This window comes from Chelonoidis abingdonii, chromosome 8, assembly GCF_003597395.2.
Source record: "Chelonoidis abingdonii isolate Lonesome George chromosome 8, CheloAbing_2.0, whole genome shotgun sequence".
NCBI lineage: Eukaryota > Metazoa > Chordata > Testudines > Testudinidae > Chelonoidis > Chelonoidis abingdonii.
The window spans coordinates 75478983-75505810 of NC_133776.1; positions in this window are offsets into that span (position 1 = coordinate 75478983).

A 26828-nucleotide genomic window follows, 5' to 3' on the forward strand; every position below is an offset into this window, starting at 1 on the left:
TCCCAGGCTAGTGTGCTAGTAGAATTTTGTAAGGTTGCTTAGCACAATTTTGTCAGATGTATTCAGAATATTATATTTATGTCATACTAATTTGATGTGTTTAGCTTTATTTTTTGTGCTACATGAGGTTTTCAAAGCTAACTGAAGGATTTAGCCATACAATGAATGGGAGTTGAATGGGTAATTCCTCTAGTTTTTTCTGTGATCATTTTACATTGTTTTTCTTTTGCGGTACTAATTTACGTGACCCATTTTAAAGCATGTAAATCACTTATAAAAGACTAAAACAACACTGTTCATCTCCCTATCTCCACTCCAGTGGTTACGAACTATTTATAAAAGAAAAAAAGTTATAAAACAAACCAATTCTTTTTTTTTTAAAGATTGTATTTAGTCAATGCTCTAATGACTAACTATGAATATAAAGTAGAATGGCTTCAAGGGAAAGATTTGCACCAAAATTCCTCAAAGCCCAGTTGGTACGGCACTTTCCTCCAACATGGGAGACCCAAGTTCAAATCCCTTCTCCACATCAGGCAGAGAGGCAGATGAACACAGGGTCTCAGATGAGTGCCCTAACCACTGGGCTACAGGTTAAAAGAAACAACCACTGCCAAGTCTCCGTTCAGTCATTTTGTGAATGGCACTTAAATCCCAAAATAAATTGAGCCAAAACTATTCAGAAAATTTATGTCAAATTCATGAATAATTAGGGGTAGACATTTGTTTGTGAATAAATTACTTTTAAAAAAAATGCACCATCACCACCTCTGCCCACCCTGCTGTTCTGTGAATCATTTCCTTTGCTTTTGAGTTCAAAAATGCCTGAAAGAAAAATGAAACATTTTGTTCAAAATTAATTTTTGTCAACTTTTTTGATTATATATTTATATATAATATATATTTATTTGCAATTTTTGGTTTGGGTTCAATCTGAGCTCAATTTTTTTTAGATTTTTTCAAAACTACCAGCAAACTGAAAACTCAAATATCCATTTGCTCTAATTGTGAGGGCCATACACATATCCATAACCAGGGTTTTATCATGATAATGATATAAGCTGTGTGATTTCCTGCTACCTTATTTCAAGTCAGATGCAGTACATAGCACCATTCATATTTTTATTCTTTCTGCTATGGGCAATGTTTATATTATTTATGCCATGGTTCAGACCACAGATTTCCAAATAGCAAGGATAAAGAAAGAGTTGATTCCAGAATTTTATGTATATATAAAAAGGTCAAAGTGGTCCCAGTGGGGGTAGGAGCACTCGGGGCTGTGAGTCCTAAGCTGGGTGAGTGGCTCCAACAGATCCCAGGAACAACATCAGAGCTCTCTGTCCAGAAGACTGCAGTGCTAGGAACAGCTAAGATACTGCGCAGAACCCTCAAACTTCCAGGCCTCTGGTAGAGGACTCGAGGTTGAGGAAGACACATACCACCCATAGGGGTGAGAGGGGAATTATTTTTTTTTATTCATTCTCACAGCAAAATGACTGACCCAGTACTGATTGGTAAATCACACAATCTAAATGATTAAATTATTAACCAGTGTTTTTAATATGTGCTGCAAAGAGCAATAGGAGACACATTAAAGACCCCCCCCTAACCCGGAGCCCCTCCTGCACCCCAAACCCCTCATCCCCAGCCCCACCCTAGAGCCCGCACCCCAGCCCAGATGTTGATCATTTAAGAAAACAAATGATGTCCTACGAATTAAAAATAGGCAGATTTTGAAGAGAGCATGTATAATGAAAGAGCTAGCTCTTTCTTAAATGTATGCATACTTTTACCTGTGCAGAACTTCTTTACTTGAACGTATATCAAGAATTGTGGAGGCACAACTTCGGTGCTTGCACAGGTGCACACACTTTGGAAAACATTGGCCTATTTCAGCAATATGTTACTATAGATCTGTTAGGCCAATTATGATATTTCTGCATTTTCTTACCCCCATTTCCTGTGACATTTTTAAAATGTTATAATTAATATAGCTTTCCTTTCTCTGTTAGAACAGAAAGGTGAAATAATTGTGGTATTCCATTGAGTATCTTGGAAATGCCGTTCAGACTATACCTCCATTATAAGTAGGAAGGCAGGGCAGTAATTTGCGGTAGGACAGCTGCTACATGCCCTGGAGGCTTCACATACAAAAAGAGAAGAATGACACAAGAAACAATCAGCTCTTCCTTTCCCTTCCCACAGCCTAGCCAACGGCAGCAGGGAGAGGCAGAGGAATCTCTTTTTCCAACCCTGCCTGTCTCCCAGCCTCAGGCACGATCTCTACATGTGTTCTGGACAGAAGTAGGAAAGTTGGGAAATGGACAAGGCCCCAGAGCAGCTGTGTGAGCCACTCTTTTTCCTATCCTCTTAGGACTTCAAGCATTGTCATTCTTTTGCAGGTCTCCTCAAACATCTCTCCCCCCATGACATGGAGTGGGGAAAGAGCAGAGGTGAAAGTAAGCTGGTGCGCTGTACCGGGGTGGCCTGGCTTTCCCAGGTGGCAATTTAAAGGGCCTGGGGCTTCCAGCAGTGGCAGCCAGAGCCCCACTGCTGGAGCCCTGGGGTAATGGCAGTGAGGCTCCGGGAGTTATTTAAAGGGCTGGGGCTCCTGCTGCCCCTACTGCCCTGGGCCATTTAAATAGCCCCCAGAGCCTCGATGCCAGACCCCTGGGGTAGCAGCGGCAGCCGGAGGCTCTGCCAGTGCTTTAAAGGGCCCGGGGTGCTAGCAGTGGCCAAGCCCTGGGCCCTTTAAACTGCTGCCGGAGCCCCTGGCTGCCGCTGCTACCCCAGCGGGGGAGGAGGAGGACACTTACCAGTACAGGGCAGGCCGGGGCTGGTTCTGAGCCCCCCCATCTCTGCCTCTTTTGCCCGAGGCCTCACCCGTTCTGGGGGCCAGAGCCGACCCCAACCCAGCCCCGTACCGGTAAGTCCTTATTTCTACTTTCACGCTGGGAAAGAGATTTAATTGTGCTCTCCCACTATTCTATTCTCAAGGACTTCAAGAACCTGTTTAACAAATGGATTGAATGAAGGCTGATATTTTATACTACTGCTGTAGCAGGGGTTGTTTATTATTTTTAAACTAATAGTAACTGTGAGACTGCAGGGAAAGAGTGCTCACTTAGGCCTTGGACCTGTCATGGAATTCCACCTCGGCACCAGGGTTCACCCACCAGAGATCATTGCAGGATCATGAATGTAGACTGTAAGTTCTTCAAGGCAGACTATGCCTTGTACATAGTAGGGATAGTGCATCACACAAAGAGGCCTCTGGGAGCTTTATAAATGTTTAATAATGTGGATAAAAGTTCAGGTCAAGTGTCCTAAAATGGGAGCCTAGTGTTAGACTGCTAAGTCCATATTTAACCACCAAAAGTTGCTTGATTTTCAAAGTGCTGATCACCCACTATCTTCTATTTACTTTATTGGTAGCTGCTGGTTGCTCCGCTCATTTGACTGGCCATTTATTTAGGTGTCTGAATGTGCATTTAGGAGCCTTACTTTAGGCCTTCATTTTTAAAAACTGTGGCTTCAATACTAACACAAAAATGCTTAAATCGTAAAATGAAAGACTTAGCAAATATATTGTCAGTATATGAAAATGAAATCCACATTTCTCCAGATTTAAAAATATGTATCTTTTTTTGTGGCAACATTTGTTTTCCTTTTAAATACTGATTGTCGAGCAATTGAAGGTGAACTGGAAACCCTACTATTCAATTCTGTGAGAGTTCAGGTCACGGGGCCTGATCCAAAGCCCAGCAAAAACAACAGGAGCCTTTCCTTTGACTTCAGTAGGCTTTATCTGGCTTGTAGAAGTCATGTGATAGAAGTATCAGATATTAAACTGATACTACACTTGGAGCAAGATTCTCCATAGCCTTTTGTTGGGAAGGGAGAGGGGAAAAAGAGCCTCCCGGTTCCATTGTGCCCCTACCCAGAAGCCAGATATATCCTGTTAAGAAGCACAGGCCCTCCTTAATGGTAGCACTGCTGCTGACACTAGCTAGCCAATAAAGGAGTGTAGAGAGACACAGTGAACTGCTCTGCTTTTTCGACACCAGCCAGCTAAAAGCTGTCCCTGTTGCCAGAGCTGCTGCTCCCTGGCAAACTCCAGTGGAAATTCTGACTCAAAGTTCTGCCTGGGTTCTGCTGCTGCAGCATAGCCCATCCACACCTCCAACATGCTTCTGGCCTTAAAAACCAGCATCTATCCCTTGATCTTAGCCAAAAGGCTGAGAAGGGCTGAAAAGTTAACATCTGTCTGTACAGTAAGTTCAAATGTTCCTTGACAGAGATTTCACTAATGATAGACACACATACTCTCTACAGGCCTTCCATGACCTTCTCAGATCACCCTCATAACAGCAGCTTAAAATATTTAATGTCTTCACCCTTCTCTATGAAAAAAACCCCAGAAGATGTGGCTTAGAATGTTCTCTTTCCTCAAAAGGAGCCTGCGATAAATATTCATCTTAACCTGAGGCACTTCCATTAATATTCGACCTTGTGCTTTTGAGCTCCACTTTGCTCACAGAGCTCTCTTTTAAAATAAAGATGGGCACACACTCTCAGCAGATGGGCTTGGCCAGGAAACTGCCTTTTTGATAGATATTTTGCAACTGGAGTTACATTTAACTTTCCAAATCTTTTGTTAATTCAGATACTTTGGTTGAAAATGCATGAGGTTTGAAAATTTCTGAGAAATCTTACTCTTCAGTTTAGATGAAACCTCAATAAGTAACATCTGTTCATTTGCTCTGCTACAGACAATTGCTTCTTACAGAACTGTCTTAAGTTATTAGTCAAACTTATCAGTACTTAATGCAATAACAATTATACTGTAATAAAGTTACAGTAGAGTATTATCTGCAGCACAAGAAATGATTTGGAAACAGTGCCTTGTAGTCCGTAAAGTGCTGTGGTGAATCCTTTACAGGAAAAAAAAAGACCAACCCTGGCTCCAAGCAAGAATGGGAAAAGGGAGCCAATTGTGAGTCACTGCACTGAAAATACCAGAAGTGTAAAACTTCTGCCTCATAGGCATTGGTTATATTGATGATGCAAGTCTTGTGGAAGAAACACTTTGTGAGGTTGTGCACATACATGCTCTGAATCAAGGGATTTGGAACTTGGAAGACAGCTTGCAATACTGTGTTGTGCAAAAGATTCAAGGAGAAAAAGCTCAAAGGCCCTAATTCAGTAAACATTTAAGCACATGTATGTGCTTAACTGCTTTGCTGAATAGAGATGGACTGCTGAATTGGGATCTTGTGATTGCTGCCTTTTTTATGAAGAAAAATCTCGGCAATAAGCCAGTCTTTAAGGAGAAAAATAAAAATTTCAGGTAGTTATTCTGCCAGTACTCTAAGGCTGACTCTGAAAGTATGTTTATTGTACCTGAGTGAGGGTGGAGAAGAGTGAATGATGAAGGAGAAATGGAGTGATTGCAGGTGGGGCCTCAGAGAGGTGGGGCATGCGAGGGCCTCAGAGAAGGGGCGGAGCAGGGGCGTTTGGTTTTGTGTGATCAGAAAGTTGGCAACTCATTCAAAAATTAGGCAATGCCAGACTTATAGTTACCTGAAAAACCTTTAATTTGGCTCCCTTGTGCATAAGCTTTGACAGAATTTAATCACACAATCACCTACTATTTTTTCCACAAGACTCCCTGCCTTAGTCATGGGCACACAAGGGAGAAGAAGTGGGAAAGCAACTATAAATCTAGCATTTCCTACTTTTAGAGTGCTTGACTTTGTAATCTAAATAAAAAAAATTTAAACATTTTAAATGTAATAATTATTGAAAGTAATCACTATATATTGGCCCACATTGTGGATATATAACCACACTCCCTGAGCATCATCTAGCTTTCTGTTGTCCAGTGGGAGTGTGGTCACTCATACAGGGTACACTGTGTACTTTCCTCCTAGTCCAGTCAGTTTCTCTGGCTTCTTTAGTGGGACTTGGGGCCATGTCTATGCTGTTGCTGTTTCTTTGCCTCTTTTGAGGTGGCTAGTGCCCAAGGAGTATAAGTTGGGAAAGGTCCTGATACAAATTGAGTACAAGGACTGAAGGGGAAGCCAGTCCCAGTGTGTTGGGCAGGGAATGTGGTACATCACACTGCACACACATATTTGGTTGAATGAGTAGTCTGACATATTTGTGTAGAAAATTAACTTTTTTATATATTTACAATTTTGTTTTGTGCACTTTGTAGTAATATCTGTAATTAAAGAGCATGAAAGTTTTATCAGTTTTCTAATATTCATATTTACATAACAGTTCATCTACAATAAATGTTTTGATTCCTGATCTGTAGCACACTATCTAAATTACAGAGTTTTATTTTCCGCAATATCTCAGAATGTTCATGGTGAGTCTTTAAAGTAAGAGAGTTCAATATCATTTTCCACACTCTATAGTGCATTTAAAAGACATTTTGAAATTGCCTAAGATGTTTTCCAAGGCTTTAGGGGGTCCTCTTCAGAGCTAGTATGTAACAAATTAGCCTTGTTTTATTCTTTTTGTGTGTCACTTATTAGGCATCAAGGAGTAAAAAAAATTTTAAGTGATATTGGTCTTTTGGGGAAAAAAGGAGGATGCTGAAGTTTGTGCATAAGAATATTTCTCAAGATGTGTAAAATGTGTTGTGATTTACACTGAAGAATGATTATGAATGTGAAAACAAGAATGCAACAGGCATGAGTTTTAGCACACTGAGCCTGCTTCTCCCTTCATACTGCTTTTACAGCAGTGTATTACTACTCCCATTAGCTTCACAACAGTTTCTTCTTCCATCAGGGTAGCTGAGAGGAAGAGCAGGCTCTTTGCCTTATGCATATTATAGAGTGCTTTTCCAATACAATCACATTTTATACGCTTGGTACAAGTTAAATGTGTAAGGTTTAGTGGGGTGCCTTTTTAACTTATTCAGATATGTGAACCCAAGATGGCCTTTTTCACTTTACCCACTGCAATTTTAAAAAGGGGAAGCATTTGGTTGAAGGAGAGTAGGAATGTGGAAAATGCACAGTCTGTTTCTTTAAATTATCTTTCTAGATATTTTTTCTCTGAAAGTAGCAAGAGCTTAAGTATCTCCTGCTGTCTTGTTGTTCGACATCCACTACTGCCCATCTGCCTATTGATTGGTAGGAAACTCCAAATGGGAATTTCATATCGTTAATCATGTCACATCACAAGGATTAGGACAAAAAGAAAACCTTCTATGCTTCACAGCAGCCATCTAATGCCCAGTAAGACAAGTGAACGAATATGATATGGATAGAATATCTTCACACTAATTAAAGATCATCTGCTATAAAATTGTGTATATCAGACTTGCTTAGATTATCCCATAACCTGTCTGCACATACAATTCTTTGCCATGTGCAAAGTTCAGTAAAAAATTGTTTGTAATTGTGTTATGTAGTATAGGTTTAGGAATAATGGAGTGAGGTTGTTAACCTTCGTTGTGACAGTGCTTATGGTAGCAGATATTCAGAATACAGTAACTCCTCACTTACCATCCTCCCACTTAACATTGTTAACTTAACGTAGTTACCTCGCTGCTCCATTAGGGAACATACTCATTTAAAGTTGTGCAATGCTCCTTTATCACGTCGTTTGGCTTATTTTACAAGGGAGCATTGCACAAGTTCATCCTCTCTGCCTCCTCCCCCTCCTTCCCAGCGCTTCCCCCACCACCAAACAGCTGTTTGGCAGTGCTTAGGACTTTCTGGGAGGCAGGGAGTGAGTGAGCGAGCAGGGAAGCTGTCCCCACACCGGCCAGCAGCGCCAACCAGAACGCAGCGGCTTTAGGGACTGCCAGGCCCTGAGTTAAGGGGGCCCCAGGGCCCTGGCCTGCAACTCTAAAGCCTCTTTTGGAATGTGGCCCTGCAAGCACAGGCCAGAGGACTCAGGAAGAGCAGGGGCAGCCGCGCAGCCGGAGAGAAGCGGCACTTTCCCCTTCAAAGCCAGCCAGAGAGAAGTGGCGCTTTGAAGGGGAAAGTGCCACTTCTCTCCGGCCACTGCCTGCGTGGCTGCCCTTGCTCCTGAGTCTTCCGGCCCGTGCTCGCAGGGCCGCATTCCAAAAGGGGCTTTAGCGCTGCAGGCCAGGGCCCCGGGGCCCCCTTAGCCCAGGGCCCTGCAGCCCCTAAAGCCCCTGCATTCTGGTTGGCCCTGCCTGTGTGGGGGAGGGGGCAACTCCCAGAATCGTGGCCATGGGAGCAGTGCCGCACTGCACAGAGCCACCTACTCATCCCCTGCACCAAACAGGAGCTGTCCCAGGTAAGCGCTCCGTACCTTCTGCCTGCCCCAGCCCTGAGCCTCCTCCTGCACGCCCACCCTGAGTGCCCTCCTGCACCCTAACTCCCTCCCAGACCCTGCACCCCCAGCCCTGAGCCCCAGGGGTAAGCCAGGGGCACCTCCCCACCATGGTACAGTACAACCCCCTGCATTTACATTAAACGTTATGGGAAGATTGGATTCACTTAACATTGTTTCACTTCATTTTTCAGGAACATAACTACAACGTTAAGTGAGGAGTTACTGTAGATGTGAGGCCAAATTCTGTTGACCTCTCTCATTCCCTCCTCAGCACCATCAGCATAACCATGGCATTACCCGCAAGCCTTCTCTCTCATTCCCCAGCCCCACTATCAATATAGTTGATGTCCTACTGAGAACCCTTCTTTTTCTACCTCCTCACTCACATCGTCTGCATTGCAAGGTACCTGGATTTTTCTAAATCTGTTTGGTCCCATAAGGAGCAAGAGAAAAGCAATTAAAAATGTTGAGCTGTGATTGAGCAGGTGAGATGAGGTTTCTTTACCATCAAAGCACTATTTAGATGAGAGGGACACACACAGACTTGGAAAAAGGCCAACTTATTAATAGAATTTGACCATGCAGAACTTGTTGAAATCCCTCTAGAACATCAAATGCCACATTATAATGTCTTTACTGAGACATAATTCCCTTTTCAGAGAATGATTTTTCAGTAATACTTTCCAGAATGAAATTTTTGGGATTAATTTTGTTTGTTTTATGTCTGCCTTTATTCTCCCTGCATGAAAGCTCTTACCCATGAAAAGAGGGGCTCTGTTTTACCAGAGAAATTTTCAAGGATGTGTGTTCTTTCTTTTTATCTTTTAAATTAAAAATGATTGTAAATTTGTGCATTTTTGTCCAATTTTTGTGCATTTGTTTACAGCATCTTATGGAAAATATTGGCATTCATCTCACTCACAATAAAGTCTTAAAATGAAAGTTAGAAGAAAACCTGTTTTAAAAGAAACCTACAACTGCTATGATAAAGTAACAATGATCCAACTTAATACCCTTTGAACTCAGTTTCCCTATCTAAAATGAGGATTATATTACTACTGACCTCAGATTGGTGGTGTGAGGACTGTGTATACAATTATTGTTATTTGTATTGTAATAGCACTTTCCAGCCCCAGCCATTGACCAGGACCCCATTGTAGGCACTGTACCAACACAGAACAAAAACATGGTTTCTATCCACAAGAGTTTATTGTCATGAAGATGAAATGTGCTGTTTATTCTTAGTATTATTAGTTTCCTCATCTTTATAAGATTAACAGGTAAAGCTGAAGCTCCATGTTGACTCAATGTCCTTAAGTCCCTCCATTTGCTTAAGTACTGTAGCAAAACATTCTAAAGTACATAGGTTATGATAAGTAAAATAATTCATTAGTTTACACATTCTAATACCTAGAAGAGCATGATTAGTGAAGGGAAACTTTTGGGTTTTAATTGTATTTCCTTGCTTTTGTATGTTTAAATCAAACCCCTGCATGACTGTCACTTTTATTTTTGCGTAACAGTGGAATTTAACAAAGAGAGAATGCAGAGGGCAAGGGTCAAATTATTTGCATCTCGTTGATTAGAGTTGTGTTGGCAGACAGTGTCATAATCCCTGAATATCTGTTTCCCTGGTATGCAGATTATTAATGTTATAGACCATTGCATCTAATTTTGAGTAATTAGTCTAATATGCATAGGTGTAGATTTTAAGAAAGTGTATTACAGGGATGACTTGATTAAACTATATGCCTGTAAGGTTTCATGACTGACCACATTGATGCAAGTTATTGGGGCAGACACTTTAAACACAAATAAATTATACTGATTGTGGGGACAAGAGCTTGGCTGGGGTGTAGGGAGAAAAAATATGGTTTTGCTCCCATTGAAGTCACAGGCAAAGCTCTCAACGACTCCAGTGGAAGCAGCATTCATCCTGAAAGAGGAAAAATATTTTTTAAATATTGTTTAATAATTTTCCCTTTGAGAAGTCTCACAATCCCACTTTCTTCCTTTTTTCCTTCCTCCATCTTCCTGCATGTTATTAATACATTTTGCTTCAGCTGACAGGAGTGACTTCCTGCCAGAACATCTTTGTTGCTGATAGGCAGTTTGAAACTTGAGAAGAGGGAGACAAAAGTAGCCAATCAAAAGTAATTTTTTATATTTGGAGAACTAAAAAAATGACCACTCTAGGATATGATGCTTATTCTGCACACTCATGTTGAGTAGTGCCATCCACTGTAAATAATCCAAAGGATGGAAATATTTACGTAGCATGATACTACTCAAAATGAGTAAGACGCACTGAATTGTGCCCATAATGATTATGAAAATCAACAGACACATCCAGCCAGAGCACAGGGAATTGCATAAATGTGAAGAAATTGTATTGTGGAACAGTATTTCTGCCGGAGCCCTGGGCCCTTAAATCACCACCGTGGAAGTTGGTACAGTCCGGCACAGCATACTGGCTCTTGCAGGTACACCAGACCAGACCAGACCAGTTTACTTTCACCTCTGCCCAGTGCATTCCAAGAACTCATTGGACATTTTGTGTTTTGCCGTATTACTTTTCCAAAAGAGATCTGAGTAGTTAACGTCCACCATGAAAGTGTGTTGAATATTTCTGTTTATAGAAATGCCGCGTCCACCACTCTTCCTGATTTGGTGGTTAATAGCAGACCCCTCCCATGTTGTCATCTGTGTTCTTTTCCCCTTTTATCTTCACCCAGAGACTTTCAGTTGGTCTGAACCTCAGAGTAAGTGTATACATTCTTGATGAACAGTGCAACACCTCCCTTTTCCCCTCATCTACCCTTCCTGAACAAGTTATACCCCTTGAAACCAATATTCCAGTCATGAGATTTATCCCACCAAGTCTTTGTGTGTGAGTTGTGTAATAATTTTGTCTATCTACAAATATTTGCAGTTATTTCTGTTTCTTTCCTATACTCTTTGCATTTGTGTATAGACATCTAAGATGTTGAACGCATCCCGTTATTGTTTTTCCCCTTGTTGCTACTATGACCCTATTGTAATTTTAAATCCCCCTCAATGTCCACCCCTCTGTAAAGGTCACCTTTTTTTATATACTTACCTGGCTTTTGTCATCTGCCCCCTTTGAACCTACATTAAAGCCCTCCTCTCTAGGTTGACAAATTAGTGTCCCAAGACACTCTTCCCCTTCGCCAGATGGATCCCATCTGTTTCCAGCAGTCCATCTTCACTGAACAGCTTCTCATGATTGAGGGAGCCAAAGTCCTCCCGTTGGCACCATCTGCACATCCTTGCATTCATCTCCAGGATGTGTCTGTCCCTGTCTGGACCTTTATTCTCAACCAGATGCATGGGTGAGAACACAACCCACAACTCCCTCTCTCCTGTTCCCAGAGCTCTGTTGTAACTACTGATCTGCTCTGTCATATCTGGCAGTGTCATTAGTGCCCGCATGGAAGAGCAGCATGGGATAGGGGTCAGAGGGATGGATGAACCTTGGCAACCTTTCCTTAATGTCTTAGATGTGGGCTGTAGGCAGGCAGCACGCCTGCTGGGATGTCAGATCACATGGGCACATGGATGACTCTATCCCTCCCAGAAGGATGTCCCCAACCTCCACCCCCCTTTATCTCCCTGTCTTGGATATGCTGGCCTTGATCCTCCCAACTTTGGGGGCAAGTTGCTCCTCTTACCCAACTATTGGACTCCGTTCCTGTCCTCCTGTTGCCAGTACAGCATACTGGTTCTTGACCATGATGGGCAAGGGAGTGGGGAACGCTGTCTGCTTTCCCAGTAGCAAGTAACTAGTCTCCAGTCTCCAGAGCAGCCAGTTCTCCTTCCCCTCTGGTGCCACTGAAGTCTCCTCTATGTGGCTGTCACCCTACATTCCAAATGTCTCCATGTGCATCCTGTTGATTAAGTCCTTGTGCTCCTGGATGCTATACAGATGAGCCACCTTTTCCTGCAGCTCTTCTACTTGCTTCCTGAGACACCTCTCACACTCTGAGCAGATGAAGGGCTAGCAGTGATGTTGGCAGTGTGCTGTTTCCCCTTATGTGTTACCCGGGGTTCTTTCAACGCAAAGCTCTTGGTAACTTTACTCTGTGCAAGGAGGTGTCAGGAAATAAATCAGGGGAGACATGGCTGTCTGACCGATAGATGGCTGGCACAAACAGGACAACACGAGTGCTTTCACTTAAAGCTAAACTTTACTAGTCTCAAGCACTTACACCCCCAACCCTTGATAATTACCAAAGCTGAGTGTGGCTTTCAAGTGATACAATGGCAGCCCGTCTGCTGGTGGGGAACAGAAGATGCATCCAGAGGGAGAGACTAGTCCCCAAAGAGTCCCCAAATGAGTCCCCTTATTTATACATTAGTAATAGAATGACATGTTCCTTAAAGAAACCTTGTTAAGTAAGCAGTTTCAAGCAAGAGGTTCCTTCTGATTATTGATTAACCAGATGTGGGTTTTTCCAGAACTTCCTGCCTTGAGTCCTCAATAGACATTCCTGGGGCATATCCTACTCTTTTAAAATGCATGTGTGGTAAACTTCTGTCTCAAATCTGGACTTAGCGTTCAAAATCTGAGTGTTTACTGTGAACCTCCCCGAAGCTTATACCCAGCTTGGATCTTATCTTGCTGCCACCAGCCGAAGTTTTCCAGGGTTTCGGCCCCCTCGGGTTCCCCAAACCTTTCCTTGGGGGACCCCTCCAAGACCCAGAGCCCCTGGGTCTCCTCTATCTCATCCCCCAGCTTCCCCCCCTTTCCTGGGTTAGCCGGTGCGATGCTGTCCTATTCCCTTTGAATACAACCAGAGAGGCAATCTAGCTTCCCCGAGGCTATGCATTCAAACCTAGTCAGCTCACACAAGAGATTCACCCCTCCCTTTGTCCCGTAGCCTTTTCCCGCCCTGGGACAATAGGAAAGTAAGACACAGAGCTTGGGCTTTTCCCTCCCCCCCTAGCCTGTCACAGAAATTCCTCTCCCCTCTGCCTCACTAGGAAAAGAAACTCCCACAAGTTTTAAAAAGAAACTTTATATAAAAAGAAAGAAAATACAGAACAATAATACTGCATTAAGAAACTCAATACAGGAATATGGCTTATAAGAAAATAGGAATAAACAGTCTGATTTAAAAGATAGCCCAATTAAACCAGTCCAGCAAATCAACACCCATGTAAATACAAATCAAAGCACATCACAGCCGATTACTTTGGTCCTTTTGTACTCACACTTTATAGTAGAATATTTGAAAGAAGATGGAGTTAGAAGAAAAGCTTGTTTACTCACAGCCGAGGAAAACAAAAAAGACCCCCGAGTTTCGAGTTCCCTCCCAGACTTTAAAAAAAATCCAGGTCTCTGATTGGTCCTCTGGTCAGGTGTTTGGTTCCCCCTTTGTTCACCCTTTACAGGTAAAAGAAAATTAACCCTTACCTATCTACTTATGACAGCATGTGTCAGCAACTTCAACCCAATTCTTATCAGGAAGGATGCAGGGTCAAGCTGCCCTTTTGGTGGCACCCTAACCCCCCCTCCCCTACTGCCTCGGTCAAGCTGAGACTTGCTTTTAACAGCTTGCTGACTAGGCTGTCTTTAATAATAAGCCATAGTGGTTTCAGGTACTCTATTGGTTTGGTAAAGTCTTCCCGTACGTATGGTGGATTCTGGCTTGCAAACTACTGCAAGTAGAAGAGAAAACTATCTCCCTGCCTTCCTCTGCTGGCAAACTCATCTGGTTAACTTCCCTAGTTTTCCAGCTACCTTTGACTCACCAGCCATGTGTCTTAACATCCAATTTGATACATATTTCAGTTCCCTTTGTTAGTTGACATTGTGCAACTTCTTCTTTAGTTCACTTTCATAGAAATCTATCTTTCTAGAGCTCAAATTCTCATGAGTTCTCTTCCTGAGGTTGCTTGCTAATAATCATGCTGTCTGTATGGTTTGTACTTATGAATCATTATGTGTCAGCACTATTTTATTTCCTACTGCCCAGTGCAGTGGCCAGCATTGATGTTAAATCTATGCAGTGTTGTTATATTATCATACAGCTTAAAGCAATGATGCCTCTCATCTACAAATCTCAACTACATTATCTATCATGTCATCACAACTAGATCAGTGTGGGTAACCCAACCTATGTTAAATTACACACAAAAACTGTATTAAAAGAACATTCTTAAGGTTGCCAACTCAAATATGACAGAATTAAGATTCCCTGTGCAACCGTAATTCAGCTCCTTTGTGCATTATAATACAGTCTTTAATTACATGATCAGACAGTGTTTTTTCAGCAGGACCCTGCCTTATTAGTGCACAGGATTTTTTAAAAAAGCAAACTTAAAAAACTCCAAAATTCCACTGTGTGTCATCATGTTGACACCCTCATGAATCACCAGCAGGTTTAAAATCTTTAGATCAGTGGTTCTCAAACTGTGGGTCAGGACCCCAAAGTGGGTCACGACTCCCATTTAATGGGGTTGCCAGGGCTGGCATTAGACTTGCTGTGGCCCAGGGCTGAAGCCCGAGTCCCAGCCTGAGCCCTGGATTCAGCTTACAGCCCCCACTCCACACACACACAGGGTTGAAGCCCTTGGAATTTGACTTTTTCCCCCCTCCAGCCCGGGGCAGTGGGGCTTGGGTGGGCTCAGGCTTTGGTCCCCCCTCCTGGGGTCATGTAGTAACTTTTGTTGTCAGAAGGGCATCGCCGTGCAATGAAGTTTGAGAACCCCTGCTTTACATCCACTACACTCCCTTTGCCACTTGATCTAATGAGGTAACTGATAGCAGTAGTATGTTGTCATCCTCTGCGTGGACCAGCGCTAGAGTGCGATGGGAGAGAGACTTTTTCAGTATGGTTTACAGATATTTGCTGACAGCAGAGGAATAGTGAGACTCAGAAATCTAGAGTCCCATTCCAGACTCAGAATGTCTAATACTCTTCTGCCATTCTCCCCATCAGCCTTGATCCTAAGCCAGGAGCCTGATGACTCTAAGAAGCTAGGCATTATGAGGGGGTCGAGCATGAGCAGTGAGGACACAATCTTTGCAGAATTTAGCTGCTAAAGTCCAATAAATCCCTACTGAGGATCTGCAAACTGTGACTTTTCAAAGGTGTATAACTTGGGAAAATCTGGGCTGAGTTTCGTGGGGATGGCAAAGGCACATCACTGAGACAAAGGCCACCCCCTTGCCAAATTTCAGGACTTTGTTCCAAAGTATGAGGGCACTAGAACTTTTCAAAGAACAATGTGTTTTTCCCCAGATCTGTTCTTGGAAATGGATAAACCATTTCATCAGAAATTTTCAAAAAGAACTAAGCTTGAGGCAAACAACCAACATAGAAAATTTCAGCCTACATGGTTAACATTTGGCAAAGTTATAAGCAACTGAAAAAGGGTCTTAGAATAGGAAATGTCAGGCATCCTTAATGATAGATGGTGATACCAGCCCCAACTATAATATTGTATGGCATTTGTATGTAAAATTTGTATAAATCATTTGTCATATTGCTGCAATAACATACTGCTATTGTAATAATTGGTAGCTATTGTAGCAGCTTTTGAGAGCCATCAGATAAGGTTGTTCCTGCATTAGGATCAAGGCATGGCAGATTGTAAGGGTAAGCTGTATTGCTACGTAAAAAAAAATGCTCCAAAAATCCTAGATCACCTTTTTTATTAAAAATTCCTAATGTCCTTTCACTCTTCTTACATATACTAAAACATAAAGATTTCATAGAATCAAAAAGAATTTCAAAAACAGATTCCATCCTATGTTGTTATATAAAAATACACTTTCTCCACTGCATCCAAATCATAGGTTCACAAAAATGCTGCATATTACAACCAATAAGACTTGGAATGCAGAGATCACTGTTAGTTCACTAGTCTTTGTCTCAAACATTTCAGCTGTTGCAGGAAATCTTTATACTATTTTGACTTTGTGAGAATGATACCAGAGAGAGGATGTCTCAGAGTTACTGTATCAATGGACAAAAGTTAATCGTAGTCATACAGGACAATAAACTTAGGCAAACTCCCTTTGTTTTAGGAAAAAGTTCCTTGATCTGGCCGGCAGGAGGCCATGGATTCTAAAATTCACCTCTACTACTGACCATACTTTATGATTCAATGCACTTCAGAGCTCATATTATTCAGTATTGCTTCATCCTGGGAGAGAACTTAATATAATTTCTCCCTATTTTAGGAATATGTTCACTGAAAGGTTGTACAAGGTGACATCTGGTAAAGGAACCCAGGTCTGTATATGAGAGAGCCAAGCCTACTCCACTCAGCCATGTAGCCTTTCAGAATGAATGTTTTGAATCTATATTTTTAGCAATCCTGTCCAAAATAACTGCTCTGACCACAAGACAACACTCCCCTGCCAAGGGCGGGAATCCTCAGCTGTAATGTTCTATTCTGTCTAGCAAATAATAGCATCAAAATGTGTCTCATCCCCTCTAGTAGCTGGTCTACAGCAGTGATTCTCAACCAGGGGTCTGGGGCCTCCTGGGGGGCCTCAAGCAGGTTTCAGGGGGTCTGCCAAGAAGGGCCAGCATTAGACTCACTAGTCCCCAGGGCGAAAAGCTGAAGCCCTGCCATATGGATCTGAAGCTTGGGGCCCTGAACCCTACCATGCAGGCAGGAAGCCGAAGCCTGAGCAATGTAGCTTTGTGGGGGCCCTGTGGGATGGGGCCCAAGGCAGTTGCCCTGCTTGATGCCCCCTAACACCGGCCCTGGTTTTTATATGCAGAAAACCAGTTATTGTGGCACAGGTGGGCCACAGAGATTTTATAGCATGTTGGTAGGGCCTCAGAAAGAAAAGGTTGAGAATCTCTGGTCTGCATAAAAGATAATGGTCCAATGTACAAAACCAGTCTATGCAGAGGACCCTTACTGTTTCACATGATAGAATTTCTGTTTTTTCTGGGATTTTTTTAAACAATTGGTTTATTTAATACACACAATAAGAAAATATCTGTATAGAAATGTATAGTTAAAATATATAATTTATGAAATATGGTATCACATGCAACAAAACATTGGTGTTTCACATTTCAGTTATTTGCTGCACATTTCAGTTGCTTCTGCCACATGTTGGCAGGTTTGAAAGTTATGAAGTATAAAGCCAAAAACAGATGCTTTGGAGGTAAGATAAGAACACACTTTGGATCTCTGTGTGCTGCCGAACATTTCTTAAATAAGGAAAGTATCCATATGTTAAAACCCAATTACTAAAGTAATTTATTTGTAGATTGTATTTTGTGTTTATAGCCCTTGTAAATTCTTTTTGATTGTAGGGAAGACATGATGATATGGAAAGCAGAGCTAATGTAGGTAGGGTCCTCATAGGGGAAAGGCTGGGATGTCTATCAGTAAGGAATGACTTCCCTATGATTTCTCCTGTGATCTAGATTGGGAGGAACCAGTTAATTACTGGGGAGCCACAGGATACTTTTTTATTGGGAGGGAGACTGACTTCTGTTCCAAACTCAGTGTTTTCTTTATTTATTGATGCAATCCCTAACCTCTAGTTGTCTATGTCCACGTACAAGGAAGAAAAGAATAGAGAAGAGAGATGTGCAAAGGTTGGTGCTGACTGGCCAAATAGCCACTGATTTCTACATCTGCATACACTAAAGGTGTGCTGACACTTGGAACTAGGGGAGTGATTTTCACCTCAAGTAGACATACTTGCTATGACACACAGGGTCTTTGGCAATTGGTCCCCTCTTCTTTGCAAACAACTCACTCCTCAGGTAGGACAAACTCCTACACCAAACGTGTCTCATAGACTATTTATCCACAAAGAGTGATATGTAAGGTATCTACAGACGGCTTGTAACTTTTCCAGCTTCATGATTGTGAGATGTATGTATGGGATATATTTAAAGAATAATGTAACTTTGAAGGAAATATGAAACTGTGTTGAAATCTTTATGGTCTTGGAATTAAAGTTAGTTGCCAGAGGGACAATATGTCTCAGAAGGGACTTGTCACCTCTCCCTTTTTAGTCAGTGATGTAATGCAAAACTCAGTTGTCTAGCCTTGCTCCGTCCCAAGACTATCGATGGAAAGCCATCAGAGACAACAGCAGTCAAAATCCACTTGGAGGTTAAAAAGAAACATCGCAACAGACAGAGACTCTCTCTGTCTGTGAATAAAGACAAAAGACTGATTCAGTATACAGGTAGGATGGGGGAAAACCTTCTGCATTGTTTTACTCAGGAGACATCTCAGGGGAGCAGGGATGTTCTCATGAAAAATTGGATCCTGTTTCCCATGAAGCTAGCCAGCTCTGCAACAGATTGAATTTTTTGGGAGAAACCTACTTTCTTAGATAGAAAAGGTAACTATTAGTAAGTGTAGACCCAGGTTCAGGTTTAAATATTTTGTTTTGCATTGTAATAATTTGTTTGTCACTCTCACTTCTTTTTAGTAGAATCTTTGTCTTTTCTTCAATAAACCTTTTGTTTTATTACAAGTGCTGTGTGCAATACAGGAGCAGGGGTAGGGGGTTAAGGTAAAATGGTAAATTGGAATAGGCTGCTTTTTTGGGGACAGAAGATCTGCGATTTCCATGAGTATCCAGTGTCAAGGGCTGGCTATCACAGGAAAATGCTTCTAAGGGACGCAGGGACTGGGATGTACTTATTGTTAACCTGCAATGCAAAGAGAGGGTTGGCACAGCCAGAGGAGAGTGCTTCAGTGGCTGAACGGCTGGTGGTATTAGGGAAATGACACCCAGCTAAGTACAGGTAAGAATCCCTCACACTGCAGGGAGGGAATAATAAAATGACTCAGTCCTGGGTGCCCCAAGAACCATTGTACTTGCACTCTCTTTCATTGAACTAGTACTAAAAACAGCGCTATTACTAAAAAACAATAATGTAACTGCAGTAGAACTGGCAGCAGTGGCAGGGGCTAACCACCTGAATACACACCCAACTGGACCCCACAGGTATGTACTCAACCGCTGCTCTCAGCTGCCTGTGCTATTTTTAACACACTAGTTCAATGATAGCTAGCATGGGTCCATCTACCAAACCGGGAATCACACCCCCATTCCAAGTGTAGATGCAGCCTGAGATTGTAGAGCAGGGAAAGATACAAAAGTGCTCCCAGTGGACCAGATTTGCAATTACTGCCATGAGCTGGCTCATTCCCTTGGCTCTATCTCGGTGATGACTGCAGCATGCTTCTCTCACTTATCCCTCTCCTACTCCACACACGTAGGAGAAACTTTTCAAGAACAGCTTGTCACTGCAGGTTGGTGATATAATATGTTTGACCCTAATAAGGAAGGGCAGGGAAAGGCTCAAGTGCTTCATGACTTATAATGTCATTCAGCTGAACCTGGGGTGATCAGCTACAACAGAGCCAGGTTTACATTTTACACCCACATTTTCCAAAATGGCTGGACTGTTTTGAGAGGAGAAGAATGCAGCTTGCTCATTTAGCTGTTTATTCCTGGGGGAAACTGCACCAAAAAATTAAAAATTCTGTGCACAATATTTTAAAATTCTGCAAAATTCCGCACATTTTGTCAAAATAACACAATATAATCACACCAGTTTCAATTATTTTGGTGATTTATTTCAAAATACCTGTCAGCAACTATGTTTGTAATGATACAGACAACAAAAAAGATTCAGGAAATGTTTTTGTCAAATAGATTCCTTACTAGGCATATTAATACAGAACTCTGAGTAATAATTCATTTGAACTACAATACAAAACAGTATTTCCTGCACCCCTCAGAAGAAGTGCAAAGGCTTGGGAGAGTCAGGGGTAACAGAGGTGCTGAGGAAGAAGAAAGTAATTGCTCGAAAGGAGCCAGGGAGTGAACCTGGAGAGTTCTTGGGTTTAGGTGAGAGAAGTATGGAACAGGTTTTTGGGGGGGGATGGATTGCTAGGGAGTTGGGGAGCCTACCCCATGCAGACCCTAGTTGACCCCTAGCTTTTTCCATACAGTCAGGCACATCTGCCCCCAGTTCCCCAGCTCCATGTGGCCCTGCACCTCATTCCCATTCAGCCCCTACCCCAGTCTATGCCCCCAACTCACCGTTCTGGACCCCTGTCTATGTGACCCCCCCCCCAGAAGACCCATGTGTCCCACTCTGTCCATTCCCCTATATCCCATCCCCCCTCCTCTGGCTCCACAGGCACATCACTATGAGAAAAGCAGCTTCTGCTGTCTCCCTGTTGGCTGCTGGCTGCTATGGTGAGCTGGCTGCCCTCTGTTCTGGTGCCACAGCAGCCTTTGGTGGGCAAAAGGCATAACTGAAATGCTTCTGGCAGAATGTATACTCTGCAGAGAAAAAAAATCTGCGTGGAGCCACAAATTCTGTGCGTGTACAGTGGTGCAGAATTTCCCCTGAAGTAGATGTATTCCCTGATCCTCTAAAATGTTTGCATGTACTCATACTCACATTTGTTCTTTCAAGCATACACTTGTACCTGGCACATTTCCTGAACTATACGCCTAAATCTGGTAGAGAATGGTTCAACACACAATTTTAAACAAGATGTGTATCACACCACAGTTTGTTTTAAATTACTGTAAAACCCCAAAATCTGAGACAAGGATGTAAGTAGAATTAGAACATTCCTCAGGATACAAAGTTTACTTAGGATGTATTACTTTCTAGTGATTTACAGTGAGCAAATGTTTATCAACCATAATTTTATGAAAATGACAATTGAACCGGACATCTGGTGAGAATTCATTTATTCCTTTTTACATTTTAAACAACCTGGCTATTTTTACTCTCTTAATCCTCTCAAAGGGAGTGCAATGTAGTGAAGCATGGAGCTGGAACTAGGCCACACCTCAGTTGGAAAATGTCAACTTCTAGTCTTCAGCCCTCAAAAGCATAAATCATACCTGTGCATTTTTAAAAGTAGAAGAGACAGGAGGCGTGATTATAAAAGCATTTACCTGAATAATATACAGCATGCTTACAAGAAAGATGACTTTTTTGGTTTTTATTTTAATGAATGAATGAACTTGGTTGAAGTCTATAATATATAGTATTTTGGTTTTGCTGAGGAATTATTTTTAACATCATTCAGTTTTTCAAATCCCACTTATTAGTCTATTGTCAGTTATTAAACAGGTCTACTTTAGGTCGTACTATACATTGTTTTAAAGACTTTACATATAAAATCAACCACCAAGTTTGGAGCTGGATCCAAACAATCCCAGACTTAGTTCAGGCCCATGTAATTACACCTATTAACTGTAAAGTATAGTCATCTCCATTTTGCCACAAGAACTGGGCTGGAACCACCTGAAAGCGAGCAACAGTTCCAGGTGGTATTTTGTAGTAACCAGGGCCACCCAAAGGATTCAGGTGGCCTGGGACAAAACAATTTCAGGGGCCCCCTCCATAAAAAAAAAAATTTGCAATACTATAGAATACTATATTCTCATGGGGGGGCCCTGTGGGGCCCAGGGCAAATTGCCCCATTTGCGCCCCCCCCCCCACACTCCCCGATGGCCCTGGGAAGAATAAACATTTAAAAACCTTCTGCATTTCAGCACAAACTCAGTTTTGAGAAAACTTCTTTTCAAGTCACCTTTACAAGGTATCACTGGTTCTTGGCATCAGCTAGTGCTAAAAGGCACTAAAGCGCATTAACAGGTTTGGACAAATATTTTCCATCAAAACTTTTTTTGGATCGAAAACTAGGGGTTTTTATAAAGCAGAAAAAATCACAGACAATGTTTGCTTTCCTTCAAAATTTGTTGTGGTTTTTTTAATTGAAAAGCTTAAATTATTCCACTAAAACCTGAACATGGTTTGAGGTTTCAGAAGTGTGTAGCCAAATATTTGCGGCTTGCTGTGTTTGATTGTTTAAAGAAATAATAAAAACAATTCTGCATAAAAAAAAATCCAAAACTTTTGAACCACCTCAGCTTGTGACCAAACAGCTGAGCCCATCCAGTCAGAGATTTTTTTCCAGGTTTCTGATACGCTGCTGGCTTCCTTGACTCATATCTGTCTTCATAACATTGGATTAATTTAGGTTAGAACATAAGAATGGCCATACTGGGTCAGACCAAGGGTCCATCCAGACCAATATCCTGTCTACCGACAGTGGCGAATGCCAAGTGCCGCAGAGGGATTGAACCTGACAAGTAATGATCAAGTGATCTCTCTCCTACCATCCATCTCCACCCTCTGACAAACAGAGGCTAGGGACACCATTCCTTACCCATCCTGGCTATTAGCCAATAATGGACTTAATCTCCATGAATTTATCTGTTTCCTAGAGACTAGCTCCATGGTGTCCCTCACAAACTGGAGATGGTTACCTTTGGTTTGTCTTTAGTATAACTTACGTACATACTCTACGAACTGAGCATTTGAGCTTGTTCCAGAATCTGGGATGAGCCTATGTTGTGAAAACTGAAATGCTCAAAATAGCACATGCATGTGAATGGACGCAGGGTGCTAAAATTAAATTAACCCAGGGGTTCTCAAACTGGGGGTCGAGACCCCTCAGAGGGTCACGAGGTTATTACTGGGGGTTGCAAGCTGTCAGCCTCCACCTCAAATCCTGCTTTGCCTCCAGCGTTTATAATAGTATAATAAGCAAATTCCTGTGAAACTGGCAGGTTTTTTCCCCCCTCAACAAGCACTCAGTTTATGCTAAACTGTGGACTTATTCTTGGGTCTGCAGTTGAGCGATATGTTTTGTATAGGCAATTATATTATATTTCAATAACCTTGTGTCTGTTAGTTTATAAAGATGAATTGTCTTTTTTTTATTTTATTTTATTAGTAGATCCAATAAACTGTTACTGAAATATTTTTGCAACACTAGCTTTACAATTCCAGAAAGAATAGGTCTGGTGCACACGCAAATTCTGGTCCATAAACTGGGCTTCAGAAGTTGGTAATGCTAGAATGCTACCTTACTAATTGACCACCAGTTTAACAACTTCTCCCATCCTCAGTATTCAAAGACAGTCCTCACTTTTTCAGGTTTCATGGTGGAGGTGACTCTTTCCCAGTGAATTCAAGGAAATTCCACAAGGTTTCCAGTAAGTATCTTTTTTCCTTCTTTCCTGTAGAACTCTGAATGTATGGGTCAACTTTTCTAGTACTAATATTTCCCATACTTTTTGAAACCAGTCAGTTTAGGGAAGTCATGTCTCATCTGCCATTATCCAATTGTGATTCTTGCTGCAACTAACAAATGGGTAGTCAGATCTTTGTAGCATTTATACAAAACAGAATTTTCAGGAAAATTCAACAAAAACATGTGGGTTATTTGGCAACCTATCATCTCCTTAATGGAGTCTACAGCCTCTTTCCAATTGTCTTAATTTTTGGACAAGTTATCCATACATAAAGAAATCTGCCCATTTCATTATAGTTTCTCCAGTGTTGCATGTGTTTCAGGAAAATGCCAAAACGAAACGTATCCAACAGTCATAACCGACCAACTAATTAATTATTTACTTATATGCTCTATTACTTCTCATATTACCATAAAATACTGACACTATCTTATATACAAAGTATATCAGCAATACCTGCTTACGCTCTAGCATTGTCTCCATAACCACATAAAAACCTGCATTGTGATAAATGTATTATTTTACACTGCAACCATGTATTATTAAATGCTGTGTTGTTGACATAAAATATAAGTTGATCAGACAGTCAAAGAATATTATTCTGACAACTGAGTACCCAAGGGGATTGTTGTACACTGAATGTCAATGTGTAATATGGTATAAATCTTCATAAGAACAACTTATTGTGGCAAATTGCCAGTACTGTTCTCTGGGTCTCGCGCTTTCTCTTCTCTGGGGTAGGTTCAGGGCGATATTGCTTGCCTCTGAACCAGTTCTTAATCACTCCCCTAGTGTCCTTGGAGGAGGGGAGTGGAGAGCCGGAACGGGAACCATTGGGCCCGCCCTCACTCCACGTCCCAACGCCGAGGCACCCTGGGCGGGTGTGCGGTGAAACACTCACTAGCCGGTTTTCCTCTCTCCCAGGAACCTCACTTCTCCTCTCACTACCGTCAGCTTATGTAAGGGCTTCTCACCTCTCTTTCTATATCCAAAGCCTGGTGCTCTCTTACTGTAGGGTGTCTGAGTTGGGCAAACTCTCTCTCAATTCCACACCGTCTCATTCTGCAATCTGCATAATCCGCTCCAATCTCAACCTTTCCCTCAAACGCACTGAACACCAAACCTCTATTTCTCGGCAACTCTTACTCTACTGCCACACGCTCACATTCACGTCCAATCCAACCTTCCTCCCTTCACACCCTATCGGGCACACATTGAAGCGAGGCGCCGGTGTTCTGACTGAAGCAGGGGTTTATATCCCATGACTGGAGTCAGTGCCTAACTGGAGCAGGTGCTCTAACTGGAGTCAGGTGCTCTAATTGGCTCAGCAGGCGTGTCTAGTAATCTAAGCAAACCTTCCTCCCTGGCAGGAATAAGGCCCCCCTGCTAACACTCTTGGCCCTCTGGCCATGCTGATCACATCTCCCCCCCCTGCTCAACACCAAGGGTTGGGCTACTCGGGACGAGAGGCAGTTGGCGTCAGAGGCCACAGCGTTGCAGTGTTGGCTTCCAGCCCTATGCTGGACCCGAAATGGAAGGTTGCAAAGAGAGAACCACCTCGTCAACTCTGGCGTTTTTCCTTGTTCCTTATGCATCCACTGAGCGCGGGCGTGATCAGTCACAAGGGTAAACGCCGCCCAGGAGATAGTAGCAGAGAGTCCATAGCCCATTTTATCGCGCAGAGACATCCTTTTTCAACAACAGCGTATTTTTGTTCCCGGGGAGGAGCTTCCGGCTGAGTACAAGATGGGTGCTCCTCCTCCCCTACCATCTGGAAAGGACGGCACCGAGTCCACCTCCAAGCGTCCGTCTGCAGGATGAATTCCTTCTCGAAGTCTGGGGCCATGAGTACCGGATGGCAGCAAAGGGCTGTCCGCAATCTGCAATGCTGCTTCCGCGCATCTGTCCACTTCAGTATCTCGGGCCCGAGCTTTTATCAGATCCGTCAATGGCCCGCTCTGTGGCAAAATGAGGGATGAATCTACATAGTATCCAACTATACCAAAATGCTCTGACCTGCTTCTTGCGATCGGTCGAGGCCAATCTGTATTGCCTCCACCTTGTTCCATTGGGCTTCACCACCCCTCTCCCTACGACATGCCCGAGGTATTGGCCTAGCTAGTCCTATCACGCATTTCAGAGATTAGCGTGAGACCACCTTGTCGCAAAGCGTCCAGCAACTGCTTCAACTTTGTCCAGGTGTGTCTCCCAATCAGGGCTAGTGTATACTATGTCGTCTAGATAGGCGGCGGCAAAGTTAGCATGGGGGTCGTAATAATTATCCATCAGTCTTTGGAATGTGGCAGGGCCCCATGGAGTCCGAAAGGAGGACAGTGTACTGGAACAGGCCATCGGGTGTAGAAAGCAGTCTTCCCTGGCATCCTTGGCGCAGGGTATTTGCATAATCCTTTGGTCAGATCTAGGGTGGTAGGTATTTGGCCTTGCCTAACTGATCAACCAGCTCGTCAATGCGTGGTATCGGTAGCATCGAAGTGGGATACTTCATTTAATTGCCGGAAGTCGTACAAACACTCAGGGTGCATCAGGCTTGGGGACTAGTACGACGGACTGGACCACTGGGCGTGGGATTCTCTAATGCCGAGTTCCAGCATCTTTCGCACTTCCATCCTAATTTCTTCCTTTAGCTTCCGTATTCGATATGGTCTTATCGTCACCCTTACTCCGGGGCTGGTACATATATGTGGACTAGTGCCGTTCGACTGTGGTGGGTACGAAATATGTCCTGGTTCCGGTGGATCATTTCAATGACTTTCCATCCGTTGTTCTGGGTTAAGTCAGGAGATATCTTTACCTGCTCCTGCGGGCCGTCTGCCTGAGTAGAGCTCCCGAGTACCAGACACGTCTCTCTGTCATGCCAGGGCTTCAGTAAGTTGATGTGGTATATTTGCTCGGCTTCTGGCGATCTGGTTGTCTAACCTATATTCATTTCTCCAATGGCTTCCACTATCTCAATATGGTGCCGTCCAACTGGCTAGGAGTTTGCTTTCTTGTGGTCGGCACTAACACCATCACCCGTCCCCGCTGAAATCTTCGCATTTTCGCCCGACGGTTTGTATGATGTCCGCTGTGCCTCTTGTGCTTTTCTAAATGCTCCCGTACTATCGGGGTACTCGAGTTATCCACTCTGCATCTGTGTCAACACTCAAATAATATTCTTTCTGGGTTGGGTGGTTCCTCTCAATCTCCTTGGCGATATCAATATCCCGCGTGGGTGGCGTCATATAAGAGTTCAAAGGGAGAAAAACCCGTGGACGCCTGGGGAACTTCCGCGTATATGCGAACATTAGATACGGCAAAAGAGTGTCCAGTCCTTTCCATCCTGTGCTACACCTTCCGGATCATACTTTTGAGGTTCGATTGACTCTTCGACTAGTCCGTC